This window comes from Nyctibius grandis, chromosome Z (genome assembly GCF_013368605.1).
Source record: "Nyctibius grandis isolate bNycGra1 chromosome Z, bNycGra1.pri, whole genome shotgun sequence".
Classification (NCBI taxonomy): domain Eukaryota; kingdom Metazoa; phylum Chordata; class Aves; order Nyctibiiformes; family Nyctibiidae; genus Nyctibius; species Nyctibius grandis.
The window spans coordinates 87,036,857-87,052,893 of NC_090695.1; the positions used below are offsets into that span (position 1 = coordinate 87,036,857).

At 45.0% G+C, this 16,037-nt stretch overlaps 2 protein-coding genes across 5 annotated transcripts in view; one reads left to right on the forward strand and one right to left on the reverse strand.

The window, feature by feature from the left end:
* Positions 1–16,037, forward strand: part of ABAT (4-aminobutyrate aminotransferase) — a 50,319-nt gene that overhangs the window by 1,826 nt on the left and 32,456 nt on the right. The gene's annotated exons all lie outside the window — the stretch shown is intronic.
* Positions 10,576–16,037, reverse strand: part of TMEM186 (transmembrane protein 186) — a 41,621-nt gene continuing 36,159 nt past the window's right edge. For all 3 annotated transcript variants that reach the window (XR_011050024.1, XR_011050023.1, XM_068422241.1), the window contains one exon: positions 10,576–14,124. The gene's annotated coding sequence lies outside the window, so the exon portion shown is untranslated. The remainder of the gene's footprint in view (positions 14,125–16,037) is intronic.

Sequence of the window (16,037 nt, forward strand, 5' to 3'; positions counted from 1 at the left end):
GGCTTCCCGGGGGATCCGGCCGTGTCCCCCGCCCCGGGCTCCCGCTGGGCCCGCGCGGCCGTGTGCGCTGCGCGGCAGAGGCGCCGTGTGCCGCGGGGGGTTCGTGTTCCCGGCTGCTTTCGGGGTGTTGGCGTCCTCGCGGAGCCCCTTTTTTTTTTCTTTGTCAGACCTGAGCGTGGTTCTGGACCCCCCAGGTGCCAGGCAGGGCGCAGCCGGCAGCCGTTCCCGGTGGATTCGGGGGACCATCCTGAACAGGAGATCTGTTATCCCCGAGTTTCGGTGCGTGAGGAGGCCCCGTGTGTAACGCTGCGTGCCCCCGGCAGCAGCGCTGGCCCTGTAGGGCTCCGCTCCGACAGGCAGGTGGGCCCGGACAGGCAGGTGGGCCCGGACACAGACCGCGGGAAGGAAAGGGGGAGAGAAGGGAACGCGAGGGCACAAAACCTGTGAGAAAATATCTGCATACCGTGGGGAAAACAGGATTGGTTTTGTGTGTGGCTGTCCCCTTCTTAATACATTGCAGCCAGCTGAGTGGAAATCTTCAGTAGTGGTGTTTGTGGAGGCCTGCTGCTGCACTTCCAGCTGAGATTCACCAGTTCTTTTCAGTTTCCTGTTCTCCAGCTAATGCTTGTGATGCAAAACCCAAGCCGCTACCTCAGGCTTTGCCTTGGGACCTCCCTGGCTTCACTTCCCTTACCTTCATTTGTGCTTTAGTGTGTGGCAGTTTAGCCAGAGCTTTGCCTTTGTCTAGCTTAGCTTTTGCCTCTGTGATGCTCCTTCTCTGTTCATAAAATATAGTGAAGGGAATGATATGCAAAGAAACTGAACTATTGTGGGAGATTTGCAAGTAATTTTGTTATCAGTAATGAATGTTCAGGCTTACAAAAATTGGATTTTGCCCTACAGTTCAAAGGCATGGCTCATGGGTGTGGGCTCTTAAAAAGAGTCTTTGCTCCTGTAGTTGGAGGCAAGGAGTTAGGTGAGGGATGAAAGCCAACTAGTATAAAAGGAGGGTACTAGTAGAGTTACCTTCTGGAAGCTCTGCAGTAAGGAAACTACCTTTGAATCCTGCTATAGTCTGATTATTGTATTATAAATTGAATTGAGGACATTTTTGCAGCTCTTGTTGCATTGGGTTTTTTACTATAATTGGTCTTTCTGTGTACTTGAGTAGTGTGAGTGTTGGGCAAATTGTGTCTGGGGGGTCAGTTTGTCTTCTCTGACTGGAGTTACATATGCAGGCTCGGAGGTCAGTGATTCAAATGCTGGATCATAGCTGACAGTACTAAAGCACAACGTATGCAAAGAAAGCTAATATCTGAATGTCATAGTGTTTCTCATCCTTAGTGTTTAAAGCACTTCGCAAATGAGATAAACATCACTGGACTGACTGTACAGATGGGGAAACTGAGAGAGATACAGGGAAAGAAAGCTGTTATTGCAGGTGACCTGCCAGGTAGCCTTTTTGGCTCAGGATCGATATTCACGTCTTCTGGGTCTGCAGTCAGGCAGTGCTCTGCCATTATGGTCTCTTGTACCTCTTGGACAATCTGGAGTGCAAAAGACTGTGATGCAGACATCCCCAGCTAATGGAGACCTGCGTCTGTAAGTGTACGGTGTTATCAGGCAAGCTGACCGCTTGTAAAATACATGGGGGAACAAATTGCACCAGAACTGCTTTCTCCAAAGCCCAGCCCTTTAGTCTTCTGGGGAATAACAGACATACTGTACAGTGAGGTGTCTTGTGCATTCAGATAGAAAGTAAACTGAAATAAGTGGATAAAATTGGATATTTATGCCCAGGAAGCAGTAAGCAAGCACAGCATGCAAATAAACACAAAGCAAATGAGTAGGTGTCCTGGTGGCAGCTGTGCTGTCACTGGAAAAGGAAAATGTCCTGATCTGGATTCTTTCAGAAGCAGAGAGGAATTAAGATGCTTATGGGCCATATGTATGTACATCCAAACCAGTTCTTGCTGTACCTACCAGTAGCTTAGAGGTCTCCAGGTGGCTTCCCTTGCCCTGTCTAGTTTGTATGGTGCTTACCAGTGAAGCTTCAGAACAGTTTGTACAATGCCTTGCATACCCCACAGCTGTGATCGTCAGCAGCCTAGCAACAGCTGCCTGTGTGTTTGGGTACAGCTGCACAGATCTCAGCCCTGCCGGTGTGCTGACAGGGATGACTCCTGCCCTCGGAAGTGTAACTTTGGCTGCAGAATGTTCCTCCTGGTTTGTGCTCTGATCACTGGGACTGAATTAAAGCAGCGCAAGTTACCTCATGACATATACCTCTACTACTGTTTAACTTCGTACTTCCAGTGATTATAATGTCAAGGTTCGCAGAATTAGGAAGATGTCACAGCTGATCCGAGACAAATTGGATCTGGTTCTTGGCTTCCCAGCTCTGTTTTATGATTTCTAGGATTGAAGGTCCATTTCAGAAACACTTTTAAAAATTTTTAGCTGTTTCAAGTACAAATTAATATTCCCTTCCTTTCTTATCCAAATGGAAACAGCTTGTGGAAATGTCTCAGGAAAAAGGTCTGTTCAGTGGCAGTACGTGTATGTACTGTATGGACAGGATAGAGCTCATTGTTGTGTGGGGTTGTTTTTTTTAAAAAAAACCAATCCTGTTGTATCTTAAAATCTCACTGTATTAGCTGTACACTGGAAACTTGTAATCAAATTATGACTCTTAACTTGGGTGAATCTTCTTTGCGAGAGGGAGCAGGGAGAAGAAAGGAATATGTCTTGATGGGGTAATTCTCAGTTTTCATGTAAGATATTTCTTCTCTATCGTTTTCAAAGACGATTTGATTCCTTCTTGTATGTTGCAAATGGTCAATCTGTGTGCGCTGTTTTTGTTCAAGCAGGCTTTTCTAGTGGTGCCTACTCTTCTTCTACAGTTCTTTATAAGCTCTTAAGAGTTTTTCAGGCATAATAAGTCTGAATCAAACAGTGAGGTATCTTATCCCATTTGAAAGAGCAAGTAATAGAAAAGAGCTGGATTCCATCAGAAGGAGAGCAGCGAGTAGTGACGTGTGGGAAGCTGTGAAAGTATAGGTAAGTAATGCAAAAATGACACATCAGGAGCACTGCAGCTTAAAGACCACCAATACACTACGCAGATAATTATCAATGTGGGCCTATCACCTATGAAAGGATGGATATGCTTTAAAACTTACGTTACAGATTTATCTTTCAGGAGGCTGAAAACACCCTCTTCTTGTTCCAGACTGATCTGCTTTCAAATTCCTTTTCTTTATGAACAGAAGAGGTTGCCTTCAGGGTTGGAGCTGCTACCACCTTAGAGTAGATAATTCTACCAGCCACTGCTCTGTGGCTTGAAAGCCATACATCTCTGCCCCCTCATTGTTTCTGAGTTTTGTGATCTGTTTTATCAGATCACAGTCCTGTTTCCTGAAATTATGGCTATGGGCCAGGAAAACAGAGAAAGTGATATTTTTTAGCCATATGGTGTTTGTGCAAAAATAACAGTATTCTGGGAGTTTTCCAAAGCATGCGAAGTGTATAAAACAGAGAATATTGTCCTGAACTGTTTCTGTGGCTTTCTGATCTGTGGGAATAGGGTTCTGTACTGTGTCCTTGTATTAGATTGTTTGTCTTTCCTTTTGCAAAATATTTTATTGTTCATTTCCCATCTCTTAGCCAGATACTAGAAATTCAGCAGAAGAATCAGGTAGGAACCTTGACTATGTGTTGCAGTTCTTGGCTATATGGAAGAAGGATGTCTCTCGTGCTGTCCAGTGGAGGTATGTCTTATTGGTAGCAGAGAGAATATTTTCAGAGTGTGCGATTTTCTTTTGAAAAGAAATCCCACTTTTTGGAGCATGAAGGTTATGTTCTTCCATCCTAGTCTGTGGAATTGGAGTATTTTTGCGTTTTGTGCGTGGCAGCTTCTACAGTTGTAAATCCTGTTGAGGAGATGAATACGTGTTCTAGCTCAGGCTGGGTAGTCATTTAATTATTTTACTGCAGCAGCTAGCAGCTGATCTCACTAGCTGCCTTTGTGAAGGTATATTGCAGTCGCCTCTGAAGCTGTCCTTCTGAAAGCTTGACACCTGCAGTGTCAAGGACACAGGTCTGCCCTGGTGATAGACTTTTTAAAAAATGATAAAGCTGCACTGTGCTGGTTGATGTGAGAAAGCACTAAAACCACTCAACTAAAAGTACTGCCTTTAGTAAGCAAATGCTGCCAGCTTGAAGAAAAGGGCCAGGAATGTGAATTCAGTTATTCAAACTTAAGTGATTCCCCTTTATGTTGCCTACTGCAATTATTTTAGTGAATCTCTCTCAGTGCAGAAAAAAAGCATTTGTGTAAGATAAGTGCTTATATTGTACTGTATCAAACTCTTATTTTGGCCTCTGGCTGAAAGGCAGTGTACTGTATAACTCCTTCTGTGGGAAGGTATAAGGCACTTTAAAAGCAATAAAGCTTCAGACATGGTGAGTTTCCCATTTAGATTTTATGATTTCACTGAAATACAACTCTGCATTGGCAGGGAGCAGAGCTCTCTAAGAAGTGTTTATCTTCTTGTGACTCTTGAGAAACTCAGTAGTTTAAAAATTGAAATCTCATTCTGATGGTGTTTCTGGGGGCAATTTAGAGTAATGCAGTTTGATAAAGATTGCATGTAAAAAGTCAGTATGTCTCAAGTACACTCCTGGTGACAGGATGAAGTGCCAAACGACTGGTTTAGCTGTACAGCTTAATTCTGAGAGTAAAACAACTTCTAAACCTGTCTCCAGCTTTCTTTATCTCAAACACTTAAAAATGTTCCTTGTTCCAGGTGGAATTTTCCTTGCCATCTCCAAGCAAAGTTCAGTTTAAATTTTACAAGTGAAAATACGTTGCTTTACAGCTGTTGTACCCATATATAATTCTATTTTATGTTGGAATTTTGTAGCAATGTCCTTGAAATATGGCTGGAGTTTAAAACCTGGCATAGTTCAAGTGCCTTTTTTTTTTCTTTTTTTTTGGGAATACATTCCTAGCTAGATCTGGGGCAGGAAATCAGCTGGATAACAGCAAAGAGACTGAATAATCACTCTCTGAGCAATTCTTACCTGGCACCTGCACTAGTAGAATCCAATTTAGCCGTGTCCTGTTTGGGACATGACAACGTGCCCTTTCCCAGCCCAGCTCAGCAGGCGCAGGCGGCTGCTGGGAGCCTCTGCACGAGGGCGACGGTACTGGGAATGCATCGCTGAGACATGGTTTTCCTGAGCAGAAAGCTGCTCCTTGACCTCAGGAGGAGATGGCTGTTGTGGAAGAAACCTGCACGTGCTTCCTTTGGTTCATAGCACGTTCATAGTTTATGCTGACTCCCTTATGATACTTCTCGCTGAGTCAGCTGAGAGATTTGGATTCAGGTTCCCGTGTCAAAGCCCGCTCTCCTTTCCCCACTGACAGTGCCACTTTCACAGCTGTATCGGCCGTGTTTGTGAGCAGGGATCCTGGCGTCAGGATTACTGTGTCTTTCTCGCATTTCCTTTCATCTCTTCTGCCAGCTGCATGTGATGAGCACCAGATTTTCTTTCCTGAAGCCTTTTACCCTGCCCACAGTGACACACTCTCCATTTCTACTCGGTTTCCCACATAGCTTTGCAGCCCTTGTGTTTACTGTGTCTCAGAGCTGTTTTAAGGACTCGTAGTCCTACCTGTCAGCTCTAAAACCAATTGCTTTTGACCAGAAGACCATTATAGCTCTGTAGGTGGCATAGCGGAACACACGCTAGCCTGTTGGATAAAAGACCTGCTGGCGTGGAAGGGGAACCTGGACGGGTGGGCAGGGTAAACTGCAAGAAGCGAGGAGAGGTGCTGTCCTGCCAGCGATCCCAGCGGGCGTCTGAGCCTGGAGCACGCAGGTTACTTGTGGGGCGGCTGGATGGCTAGGAAGCACTGTGGTGTATTTATGGGTGTGGAAGAGTGTTACCAAAGAGTGTGGATTTCCAGCACAATGTTTTCTTTCTAGTTTGTTGGGAGGGTTTTTTTTGAGGGCTTTTAATTTTTTTCCTCCCCTTGTAACCTTGGTTTCATCACTGGTTTCTCACAGAATGGGTGTTGGGAGAAGACATAAATTAGTGATGATGTTTTCATGCTGTCCTATTTTTGATGTTTGGATCAATTTTAAAGTATCCAGCTTCCATCTGTAAGCCTTGTACCAGGCAAAGCACAAGACAGCAAGCTTTTCATGGAAATCTGTACCCTAGGGCTGGATGATTTCATACTAGCTTTCTTGCCTGTAATCTTGGTATTAAATCACCCCTTCCTCTTCCTCCTTCCTACCCAGCAAATGAACAACCCTACAGACGTTTTTTGCAAGAGATGTCACCTCTTGTCCTCCAGCACTTTTCCTTTCTGATGAAGCAGTGCAAGAATACAGGCTTGTGGAAGCCACTGAGGGAAACAGGGAAAAAAAACCAGTCGTTTGCAGGGAAAGGAAAGAATAATACCCCTCATTTGTATTTGTATAGCATCAAGCTCAATCTTGATTAAAGACTTTGAACATCACAGCAGCATGCCAATTTTGGCTTCCCCTTTTAGCAAAGGATAGAGTGTGTGGAGGTTCTTGGCAGCATCCCTTGACAGTAAATACAACTGAAATCAACTTGTATATTTTAAATTGGTCTGGGAATAATACAAAAATGTGAATAAGTAATGTAAATAACATAAAAATCAAGTATTTTAAATAAGTTTGGTGTAACTTACTAGCAGTCATATTTTTTGTTTGTGTTATGTTTCAACCAGATCTGTCTGTCAGGCTCTCTTCATGTTAGATGCCAAATAACAGGAGCCAGCTATCCTGTTCTTCTCTGTCACCTCTCTTTCTGCATCTGGCACGAATGACATATTTTTTGCCAGGTGCTTGCTTAATACTAGTGTTGCGATGTACACCAAAAAAAATTAGGCCACTGGGAGTAGGATGGAGGGAATAAGTTTGTATTGAAGGATTTTTAACAGCTCACTGTATAAATGTGATGATATAAATGATGGCCTCAGTGGGAATTGGAGAATATGGCAGGTTAAAAAGCTGTTTAGAAACCAAACCAAACTGCTCTGGCATGACAGGACACATTTCAGGCATAGATGCTTCCTGGCAACAGGCCACAGCATAATCCAACCCCACAGTGCTGCAGACAGGCTGGAGGCTGTGACTTCTGAATCCTTACCGATTTCATCCTTTCAGGCAAAGCACGCTGCTGAGCGTGCTGACAGCGACGGTCCCCAGACAGGGGATGCAGGGTGCGTTTTGCCTCTACGGACCATACCGCCATCCACCTCGATGTTCTCTGGTCCTGGCTCCAGTATAAACCAAACCTTGTTTTTTGCTCCACAGCTGTTGCTGCAATGCAGCTTCTTGGAGAGGGAAATAGGATTACACAATCAGAGTGTGCTGGTGGAGGTAGGAAAGCAGAGGATGAGCTTGGCTCAGATGAACTCCACGCTCCTTGTTTGCAGTGCAGTTTTCCCAGGTAATAGAGTTACGGGGCTGAAAATCTTCGGTTTGTCCCGTGGTTTGGGCAGCGGGTGTTGTACGGGGCTGATGTAACAGCTGTAACGTGGTGTTTCTGCCTTGGCTGTTGTAAAAAGCAGCTGAAGAAAAACGTAACAAGGGCCGGCTTGTGTTGTTGAGAGAGGGAGTAGAGGCAAATGGAGATAACGACAAGTAGTGCTAGGGCTGCATTCGTGATGTTATGGGGCCTTTGGGAAGAACTTTCATGATCCCAGCAACCACCTGTGTGTTGCAGTAACTATAGCTAACAAATCTCGTGCTTTTTTTCTTCCAGTTACGAAATCCAAAATGCCTGTTCTTTTAGAAGTGCCTTTTAGCAGTAGCAGGAGATCAGCGACTACTTACTTAAATTCTCATCAGTAATCTTTATTTTTCCTTGGCCAAGAAGGTGATTGGAAAATACCTGTAGATTTTGGTGTAGTGGGACTTTGTTCGGTCAAAATGATAGAACTGATGATGAACGTGGGTTCATGTCTAGGTAATGTTTCAACAGTGAGTCAAGTGTGGTGCCTACTCTGATTTGACCTCTTGTTCCTCACACTGCTTGGTTGTTTCCTTTCACTGGTGTTCCTCATTTTCTCTGAGCTGAGCTTGTGACTACACTGGACGCTGTGAAGGGTTTGGTGATGTCTGTGGTGTGGATGCGAGGCTGAGCCGTGCAGGTGAGAGGAGAGCTAGGTGAAAGTGGAGCTCTTCAGAAAAGAGGCTAAGATGATGCTGCTACCCTTGCAAACCCAAGGTTGGCTGGGTGACACCATACATCATTTCTGGATGCAACACTTGCATAGAGTGTATTTTCTTTGCAGAAAATAGGCAGGGAAAATCATATTCCAGAGTGATCTGATAAACGATAGGAAATAGCTCGTGGGTCCAGTTTTATTGCTCTGAATGGAACAGGGAAGAGGAAGGGACTGTTTGTTACATCTGGTCAAAATCCATATGCAGCCTTGCATAACTGATCCTCTGCTCTGGCTGGTAAGCAGGCTTTGCAGGCTTGCAGCTGCATTCCTCTCGTCTGTTGCAAAACTTCAGCCTCTGATTAGCTTTCAGCTACTGTCACTAGTTAACAGCAAAAAGGGAAAAAGGGCAGCTTGGGGTAATACTGACACGGTGCTTCTAAAGGCTAACAAAGCACGTGGTGTAGTAACTTCTGTGAAGAATAATCTGATTACTGATAAATCCTGCGGCTGCATTCATTTGGTGAAACCCTGATTTTATGAAGGAGAAGAAAAATGTGCCCTTTTTTTGTTTTCTTTTTCTGAGCTGCTATGACAGTGCTCTCTTGGGGCCTTTTGAGAGGGAGAGGTTAAGTACCACTGAAGGAGGATGGAGAACAGCGCTCTGAAGGGAAGTGCTCCTCTGTCCCATTGTGCTAGTGATGAGCTGTCCTTAGAAAGAGAAATATTTTCCTTAACAGATTTTTGATAAAGAAGAAAAACTACCTCTGTGTAATGTTTTTGAATGTGCTAGGGTAGGAAGCAGTCGTCTTAGCCACAGGTTGGAAAAGCTGCAGCGTTTTGGGTTTCCTGCAAAGTTGAGCAATCCCAGTCGTTGCCTTTATTTTCTGTTTTGCCCTTCGTGATACTCCGCTTCATCCAAATAAGATTCTTATCCTTCTGTCTGCAAATCATTTGCTCAGATTTTTATAATTAACTTGGGGTCAACATTTATATAGTCTTACTTTGTTTTCTTCCAACTGCATTGAAAGATTTTTTTTAAAATATATTTTAAAGTGAACTTTAAATTATTAAAACACTAATTACTGTTACTGTTCACAGCACCTAAAAGTTGATTTGACACTCCAGTTAGTGCTTTATTCCTTCTCCGAACATGGCAAGCCCTCAAGAGGGGTGTTGCTTTTCCTCTTTATGCAAGTTTGGGGTCCGGAGACCCTGCTTTTTAGTCCTGTGGCAACTCTGGTATCCTGGCATGCCTTGTCCTCTGCTTTTTGACACTAATGTGTTTTATTCCCATTTCTTGCAGGCGTATGTGATGTTTAGGATTTTGACATCTTGTCTCTACCTTAGAGCTGCTATTTCTCAATACTGAATTTTTCTCAAGTACTGTAACTCTTGTGTTGTTTGAAATGCTTTGTTTTTCCTAACAAATGGTAGCAGATGCTTTCTAGAGTGTGAGGCAGGGATTAAGGAGGACTATAGAGTTGCTTGTGGAGGAATTTGCCATCATTTGCAGTGAAATCCAGCAGTTGACAACATAGTTAAGCCTTCTAATATTTTCTGTAAAAACAAAATATCCCTTATACTATAACCTTGTGCTTTTACTTGGTCGTGTGGACTAGCCTGGTCAGCATCTGATCCCCATTTTGCCTTGTATCATCGTAATATGTTTCAGAAGGATGCATGTAGTGTTGATACATAAAAATACATCTAACAGTGGAAAGAGATGCTTTTGATTCTGCTAAAGCAGGAGATTATTTTTTAACAGTGAAAGATTGTGTAACAAGTCTTCCTTGGAAAACTACGTATCAGTGCGGATTGCGTACTCACTGTGGGTGGTGGCCACGTCCTTTCCAATGACAGACTATTCAACTAGATCTCGCTACCAGTATTCTCTTGATTAAATCAAATGGAAGTCCATGTCTTTTTTTTAACAATCCACAGTTTTGTGAACTGCACATTTTTAAGACTTCTTAAATAAGTGTGTAGCAGTTTTAGTTGCTTCAAATCACTGACATAAGGATGACTGGGACTTCTGCGTTCTTTGCCCTGCGGCAGGACTTACACAAGTCATTGGCATCCTCTTTGTGCATCCAGCCTGCCAGGCAGGGTAATTATGGATATGGAGGGGCTGTGCTGTGAGTGAAGGGGCTGAAAGCAGCCATGTGTTAACAGCAAGAACTTATGTCATGCCTAGGAAGGGACAGTTCAGTGTCGAGGCATTTGATGCAAGGGTTAAAACTAAAAAAAAAATCCACTGCAAATAAAAGTCTACTACTGAGTTACTCTCTCTCTGGAGGATGAGTTTCCAAGCGGCTGGACATGACATGGCTTAGCACGATGGGGCACAATGCTGACAGGGGTCTCTAGATGATGTTGTCATATAAATTGTTAGCACCACTGTAGCTCTTCACAATAAGAAGTGCTTTTCATCCAAGATAATTTTATTTAATGAGTTTAGCCTCACATCACATAAGGTAGCACTCAGCAGAGGCACAAGGATTTTGTCATACCTCGATCTCCCCAGAGTGCACCCTTAGGAGCTGTAATCCTGATTATTCACTGAGTGAGTGTGGTAATAAATCGCTGATACAAAGCATTGCCTTTGAATCCAATGTTCTATATGTGGTGAGTGTAAATACCTACAACTTTTCTCAGTCCTTCCCCCTCTACTTTGTGATGTGCCCCTGCGCTAACCATCTGTCTGGATAGGGTTATTGCCCTTTCTGTGGTAGATTAGCTAGTTACCAAGTTCATTTTAGAGTCAGCAGTTTGTTTTACAGTCTGGCAACCAGTACAGGCCAGCTTAAATATGTCATTTACAGTCTGTGTATGTAATTAATAACAGATTTTAAATTATGAAGACGGTGAGGGATCAGCTTCAGTCTTTAATTTGGATGAAATCAACAGCTTGTTACTTAGGAGTACTATGGGATGTGTCTTATCGATGACTGCAGTCTGGGCTCATTTTTTGACAGCTGCTAGTACTCACATGGGATCTCAGGCCACAGTCTTACTGTGAGGAAGGGAACTGAAACAGCCACGTCTGATTCCCTTCCCTATTGGTGTTAACAGCGTTTTCAGTAGCGGTTTGTCTGGGTGGTGATCGATTGTCCATTTTGTGTAGAAGAGCTCTGGAGAGCAGTGTGGTGACTGTAAACCATGTACTCCTGCAATGGATATAAATCAGTTGTGTGGATGCTGGCATCGCATCTGTTGGTGTGTAAATTATCTGTGTCGGGATAATGTTGCAACAGAGAGAGACTGCAGAGTGTGTTTGGTCTACCCGAAGGACTTTCTGTCCCTTGTCGTTCCTGCGTTAGCACGGTAATCATCACCACATCCACCCCAACCAAATAAATGCTGCTGCTGTTATAGCACGGAGAGAAGGTGGAAGAAGAAAGCGTGGTGCTGTAATGGTGGCACAAACTGGAGTCACTAAATTGCTAGGGACCTTGGCCGCTTCCTATAAGCATTGCGTCTTCTGTCTTTGTCAGTTGCTTCTGGTATCCGTCCTTCCCTCTGTCTTCCTCACGCCGCACTGTGCTTGGGCTGAGCCAAGGCAGCACAAGTCTCGGGCTCGCTCTGGTTCCCCGAGGACCAGGCTGCTCCCTCGTCTCCCTCCTTGCAGCACGTGGGTGCAGGCGCTTCGGTCGCAGCCCCTCGGGCAGGCTTCAGCCCCTGCGCTTAGGAAAGCGTCCTGCCGAAATGTTGCATCCCACAGCTGGAGCCTCTGGGAGACGGGGCGTAAAGCGTGTCCCATGGCTGGGATCCGGCCCCTGGCTCCCTGCTGCAGTGCAGCCCTGCCTGGGGCGGGGCGTGGGGCACCCCCTCCTCTGCTCGGGTCGTTTTAATGCCCTGATTACTGAAGTGGGTAAGTCACCATCTCACTTGTAATAATTACAGCTTTCCGCTGCGATTTTTTCCTTGCTGGTTGCCACAGCAACCATGCAGCGGCTCGGCCGAAACGCTGTCACAGGGATTTAAATCTGAAGCAGCTCAGCCTTTTCCTGCGCTCTGGCACATCTTCCCTCTTGCCCCCCAGCACCATGGCAACCTGGCGATGGCACCCTGTGCCTCCGCGGGCCTGCAGGGATGCTGCTGTTATCCCCTGTGCATATCCGTGTCTGTCCCCTTCCCCACCCAGAGCAGCGTGCGGGCGGTGGTTTAGGGTGCGTGCTGGCTGTGGTGCTGCCTGCGCCTGTTCACACCTGCAGGAACTGAACCGAACCAAGGTTATTTTATGACAGTTGTGTGCCCGGGTGCCACCCTCAGGATATTTGCAAACCAGAGTAAAATGAAGGGGTTTAAGGACAAAATCTGTTCTTCAGCTTCCACAATTCTTGAAAACTAAGGGGCCATTTCAAACGTTAATACAGTCCGGCTCTGCATCTCGGGAATTTGTTTTCAGAAACTTGCCAAGAAGGCGTTCAGGTGAACCGGGACTCCCGGGGCCTGAGCTGATGGGCTGCACCCGCATGCCGGAGGTGCTGGAGCAGCAACGGGCAGAGCCAGGTGATCTTGGTTTGAGGCGAGCTGGGGATTGCTCTCCGCTGGGTTTGGCTGAGCACGGGGTGTAGCTTGCAGGAGCTGGGTTCATTAATCTTCATTAACGGGGGCATTGCCTCCAGCTGAGCCGCAGGGTCACAGCTCAGGGTTTCCTCTGGGTGATGCCTGTCCTTGCTGCTGCTGCTGGAGGGAGCTGACAGCGATGGCATTTCTGAGGAAGGCAGCCGGCAGCCAGCTCTAGAGTGAAGGAGAGAGCGGCGTTGCCAACCGGCGAGCTGGCTGCGGGAGTCCTCGTCGAGCCGTGTGAGTGCCTTTGCCGTGTGCCCGCGGGCGGTAGGGGCTAGCGCAGGCTGCGCTCCGGGCTGCCTGCGCGTGTTCCGGGTGTGCCGTGTCCTGCCGTGGGTACGCGTGGTTAGCTGCTCCCCGGTTTGTTTGCCGGACCCCGTGTAAATGAAATCTCCCGCATGCGTCTGCTTGTCTGTGTTTTCAGCCGAAATGGGGGTCACCTTGAGAAACCAGAGCGCTCGCTCCCGTTTCCCTTGGTTTGGTGCAGGCTGCCTCCGAGGGAGCTGTTTTATAACTCCAGGAAGCAGAAGAATAAATTGTGCTTTTACAGTACATTTTATTTGATGCTATTTATCTGTCCGGTTTTGTGATATCCGAGGAGGCAGTGGTAGGATGCAGAAGAATAAAATCTTACAAGGAATATAACTGAATTTCCTTGGAGGAAGCTCCACTTGAAGGTATTTGCAATACTTTAATTTTTCCAAACCTACAGAATGCTTGTGGAGCAACTACTTGGAAAAGCATGGCTGTGTCATAATTTAAGCTGTTTAACCCATTGAGAGCTGGACTGTTTTGGTGTGGGAAATGTGTGGAAATTAACAGGTATGGTCTGGATATGTTGTTACCATCTGCATTTAAAATAATGGATTCAAAATATGCAGGCTTGAAGAGAGGTTCTTATGGGTAGCTCACTAGTAAAGTTCACTGAAATATCAAAGTGCAATTTTTTTCAGTGGGGCTATTAAGGAATGACAAACTAAAAAATTTAGAATTTTTCAGCTAACATTAGTTTAATTGTGCTTGTTTTTTATGTATAATGTTTATGTACCGTTGTGCCATTTATGTAGGTATTTTTAGCTGTGGATCTGGAACTTGCCAATTTCTAACAGATGCTTTTTAGACCCCATTTTTTCTTTTCCTGAGACAATGTATTTCTTTCACAGAGGATGTGTAGGCACATCTCATCCCAGCTTAGCTGTTCCAATAGTTCTTGGATCAAAAATGAGGTGCTCAGAAGTTTGGTGGGTCTCCTGAATCCTAGTGTGCCATAATCACAGCATTCCCACCTGTTCTTGTTCCTTGGATTATGGGCCAGGAGTCTTTTCTTTGTCCAGTATCTGTGGGAGAGAGGGAAAACAAAGAGACCAGGGCAGAAAGATTTAAAAAAGAAAAGAAGATGTATTGATATCCAACCACCAAACCCTGCTTAGAAGACATCTAAAGAGAAGAACCTGGACACATGAGTATAATAACATTTCTGACTGTAGATGAGTTTTAAAACTTGATGGAAGGTCTGAAGGTTTCTGTTCTAGCTTTGCTGCTGGTTCAGCTCTGAACTAATTGTTGGGCTCGTTATGCAGGTGGGTGTTGCCATGTCGTGAGGGATGCTGTACAGTACTTTCAGGCTATAGACATGAGGTTTTTGTCTCGTGCATTGCACTTGCTTTGGTCTCTTGCTGTAGTTTTCAGAACAGACTGACTGGAATGCCAGCTGAATGTGGAGGGAGATAAGGTAGCTGTGCAAAAAGCCAGTTTATTAGGGAAGACTTATACTGTCATGTGCAATATTTACTGTCTTGTCAGGATGTGAAAGACAAAACCAGTCTCCCCATTTCTGTGCTTCTGAACAGTAGTGGGAGTGTTTGATCCTGTTGGTGTCAATAAATAAATAAACAACCATGAATAACAGACACTTGAGCTTTCCTTGTTACTATGACAACTGTGTCCTTGACAACTTAAGTACAATCATGGAGTTTCCACTTACATCCTGTTTTACACAAAGCCGTTAAAGTTATTAGAGGAATAAACAGCAAAAGCAACTGGCAGCTTGTGAAGTGTTTTCTGGCAAAATCCACGTAGGTGGTAGGTACCCGTTTGCGTTTGCAGGTAGCTGTCGCTCGTTTTGTTGTCGTGTTGCTTGGTGGGACGTGCCCTGGTGAGCTGTGCTCTGCAAGGACAAACTCGCTGTTCGTTGGTGACAGTCACACTTTGCGCTGACTTTTTCAGCTGCTGCCTGTGAAATGGTGCCAGAGGAGTGTTGAGCTTCAAAGTGCTCAGGGGTCTCTTTTCTGGTCTGTGGGTTGTCCCGTAGACCCAGCAGACCTCTTCCGCAGAGTGTCTCAGTCACTGTAGTGATCCTGATACGTGGCCTGGGTGTTGTGCGGTGCTTGTCAGCACCTTTGCTTTTCAAGTACAAGGCTGTGGCCTTTGGTTGACCAAGTTGGGTGAGGAGCAGCTTGTTTCTCTTTTCTGCGCTGTCTAATGAGGATGGTGCTAGGAACTGTTCTTCCTGAAGTCAAGGGTTTCAGCTGTTTTGTGCTGGGTTTATATAGATGCTGGATGGAAAATCTAATGCTGACCTTATATGAACACTAGATGTAAATTTTCTTGCAACTACCTCTTAACAGGACTTTCTTACTCCCGTGAAGATTTGAGATAGCCTTAGTCTAGCTATCACTAGAAATTCTTGGTGTTACTCTAACAAACGTCACTTGCAAATGCTCTTGTCAACTAATACAAAATTTTTTCAGAACTATACCTTTGAAAAAAAAATCTGTTGAAGTAAAAGGACCTGTTGTATTTCATTGTGTGCACTCAGGGTTTCGTAACTACATAGTCTATATTGAACTCTTAACTCTGCTTCTGGGACCAAGTGAACTGCAGTTAAATACATCAACATGCTGGCAGGCTTCATTATTTATTTACTTTGTTGTTTACTACATTTAAGTGGCTAAAGCAGTAAGTCAGGATTTCTGATGTCACCCTGTACTCTGTCAATAACAGCTGGTTAAGTCAGTCAGTTTTTTCCTGCTTTGATCTGTTGGATGTGGACATTCCCCATCTCCCCAGGGGAGGGTGGGGCAGTGCTCAATGATCGCAGTGCATTTTCAAACAGCGAGTGCCGTGTACATTAAATCTTCCTATGTAGGTACCACAGTGCCATTAGGTTGCCCCGTTCTTCCTCAGATGCAGACTAAGGAAGGACGTGATTATGTTTAATGGATGACAGACTCGACTGTCCTCCACCTCA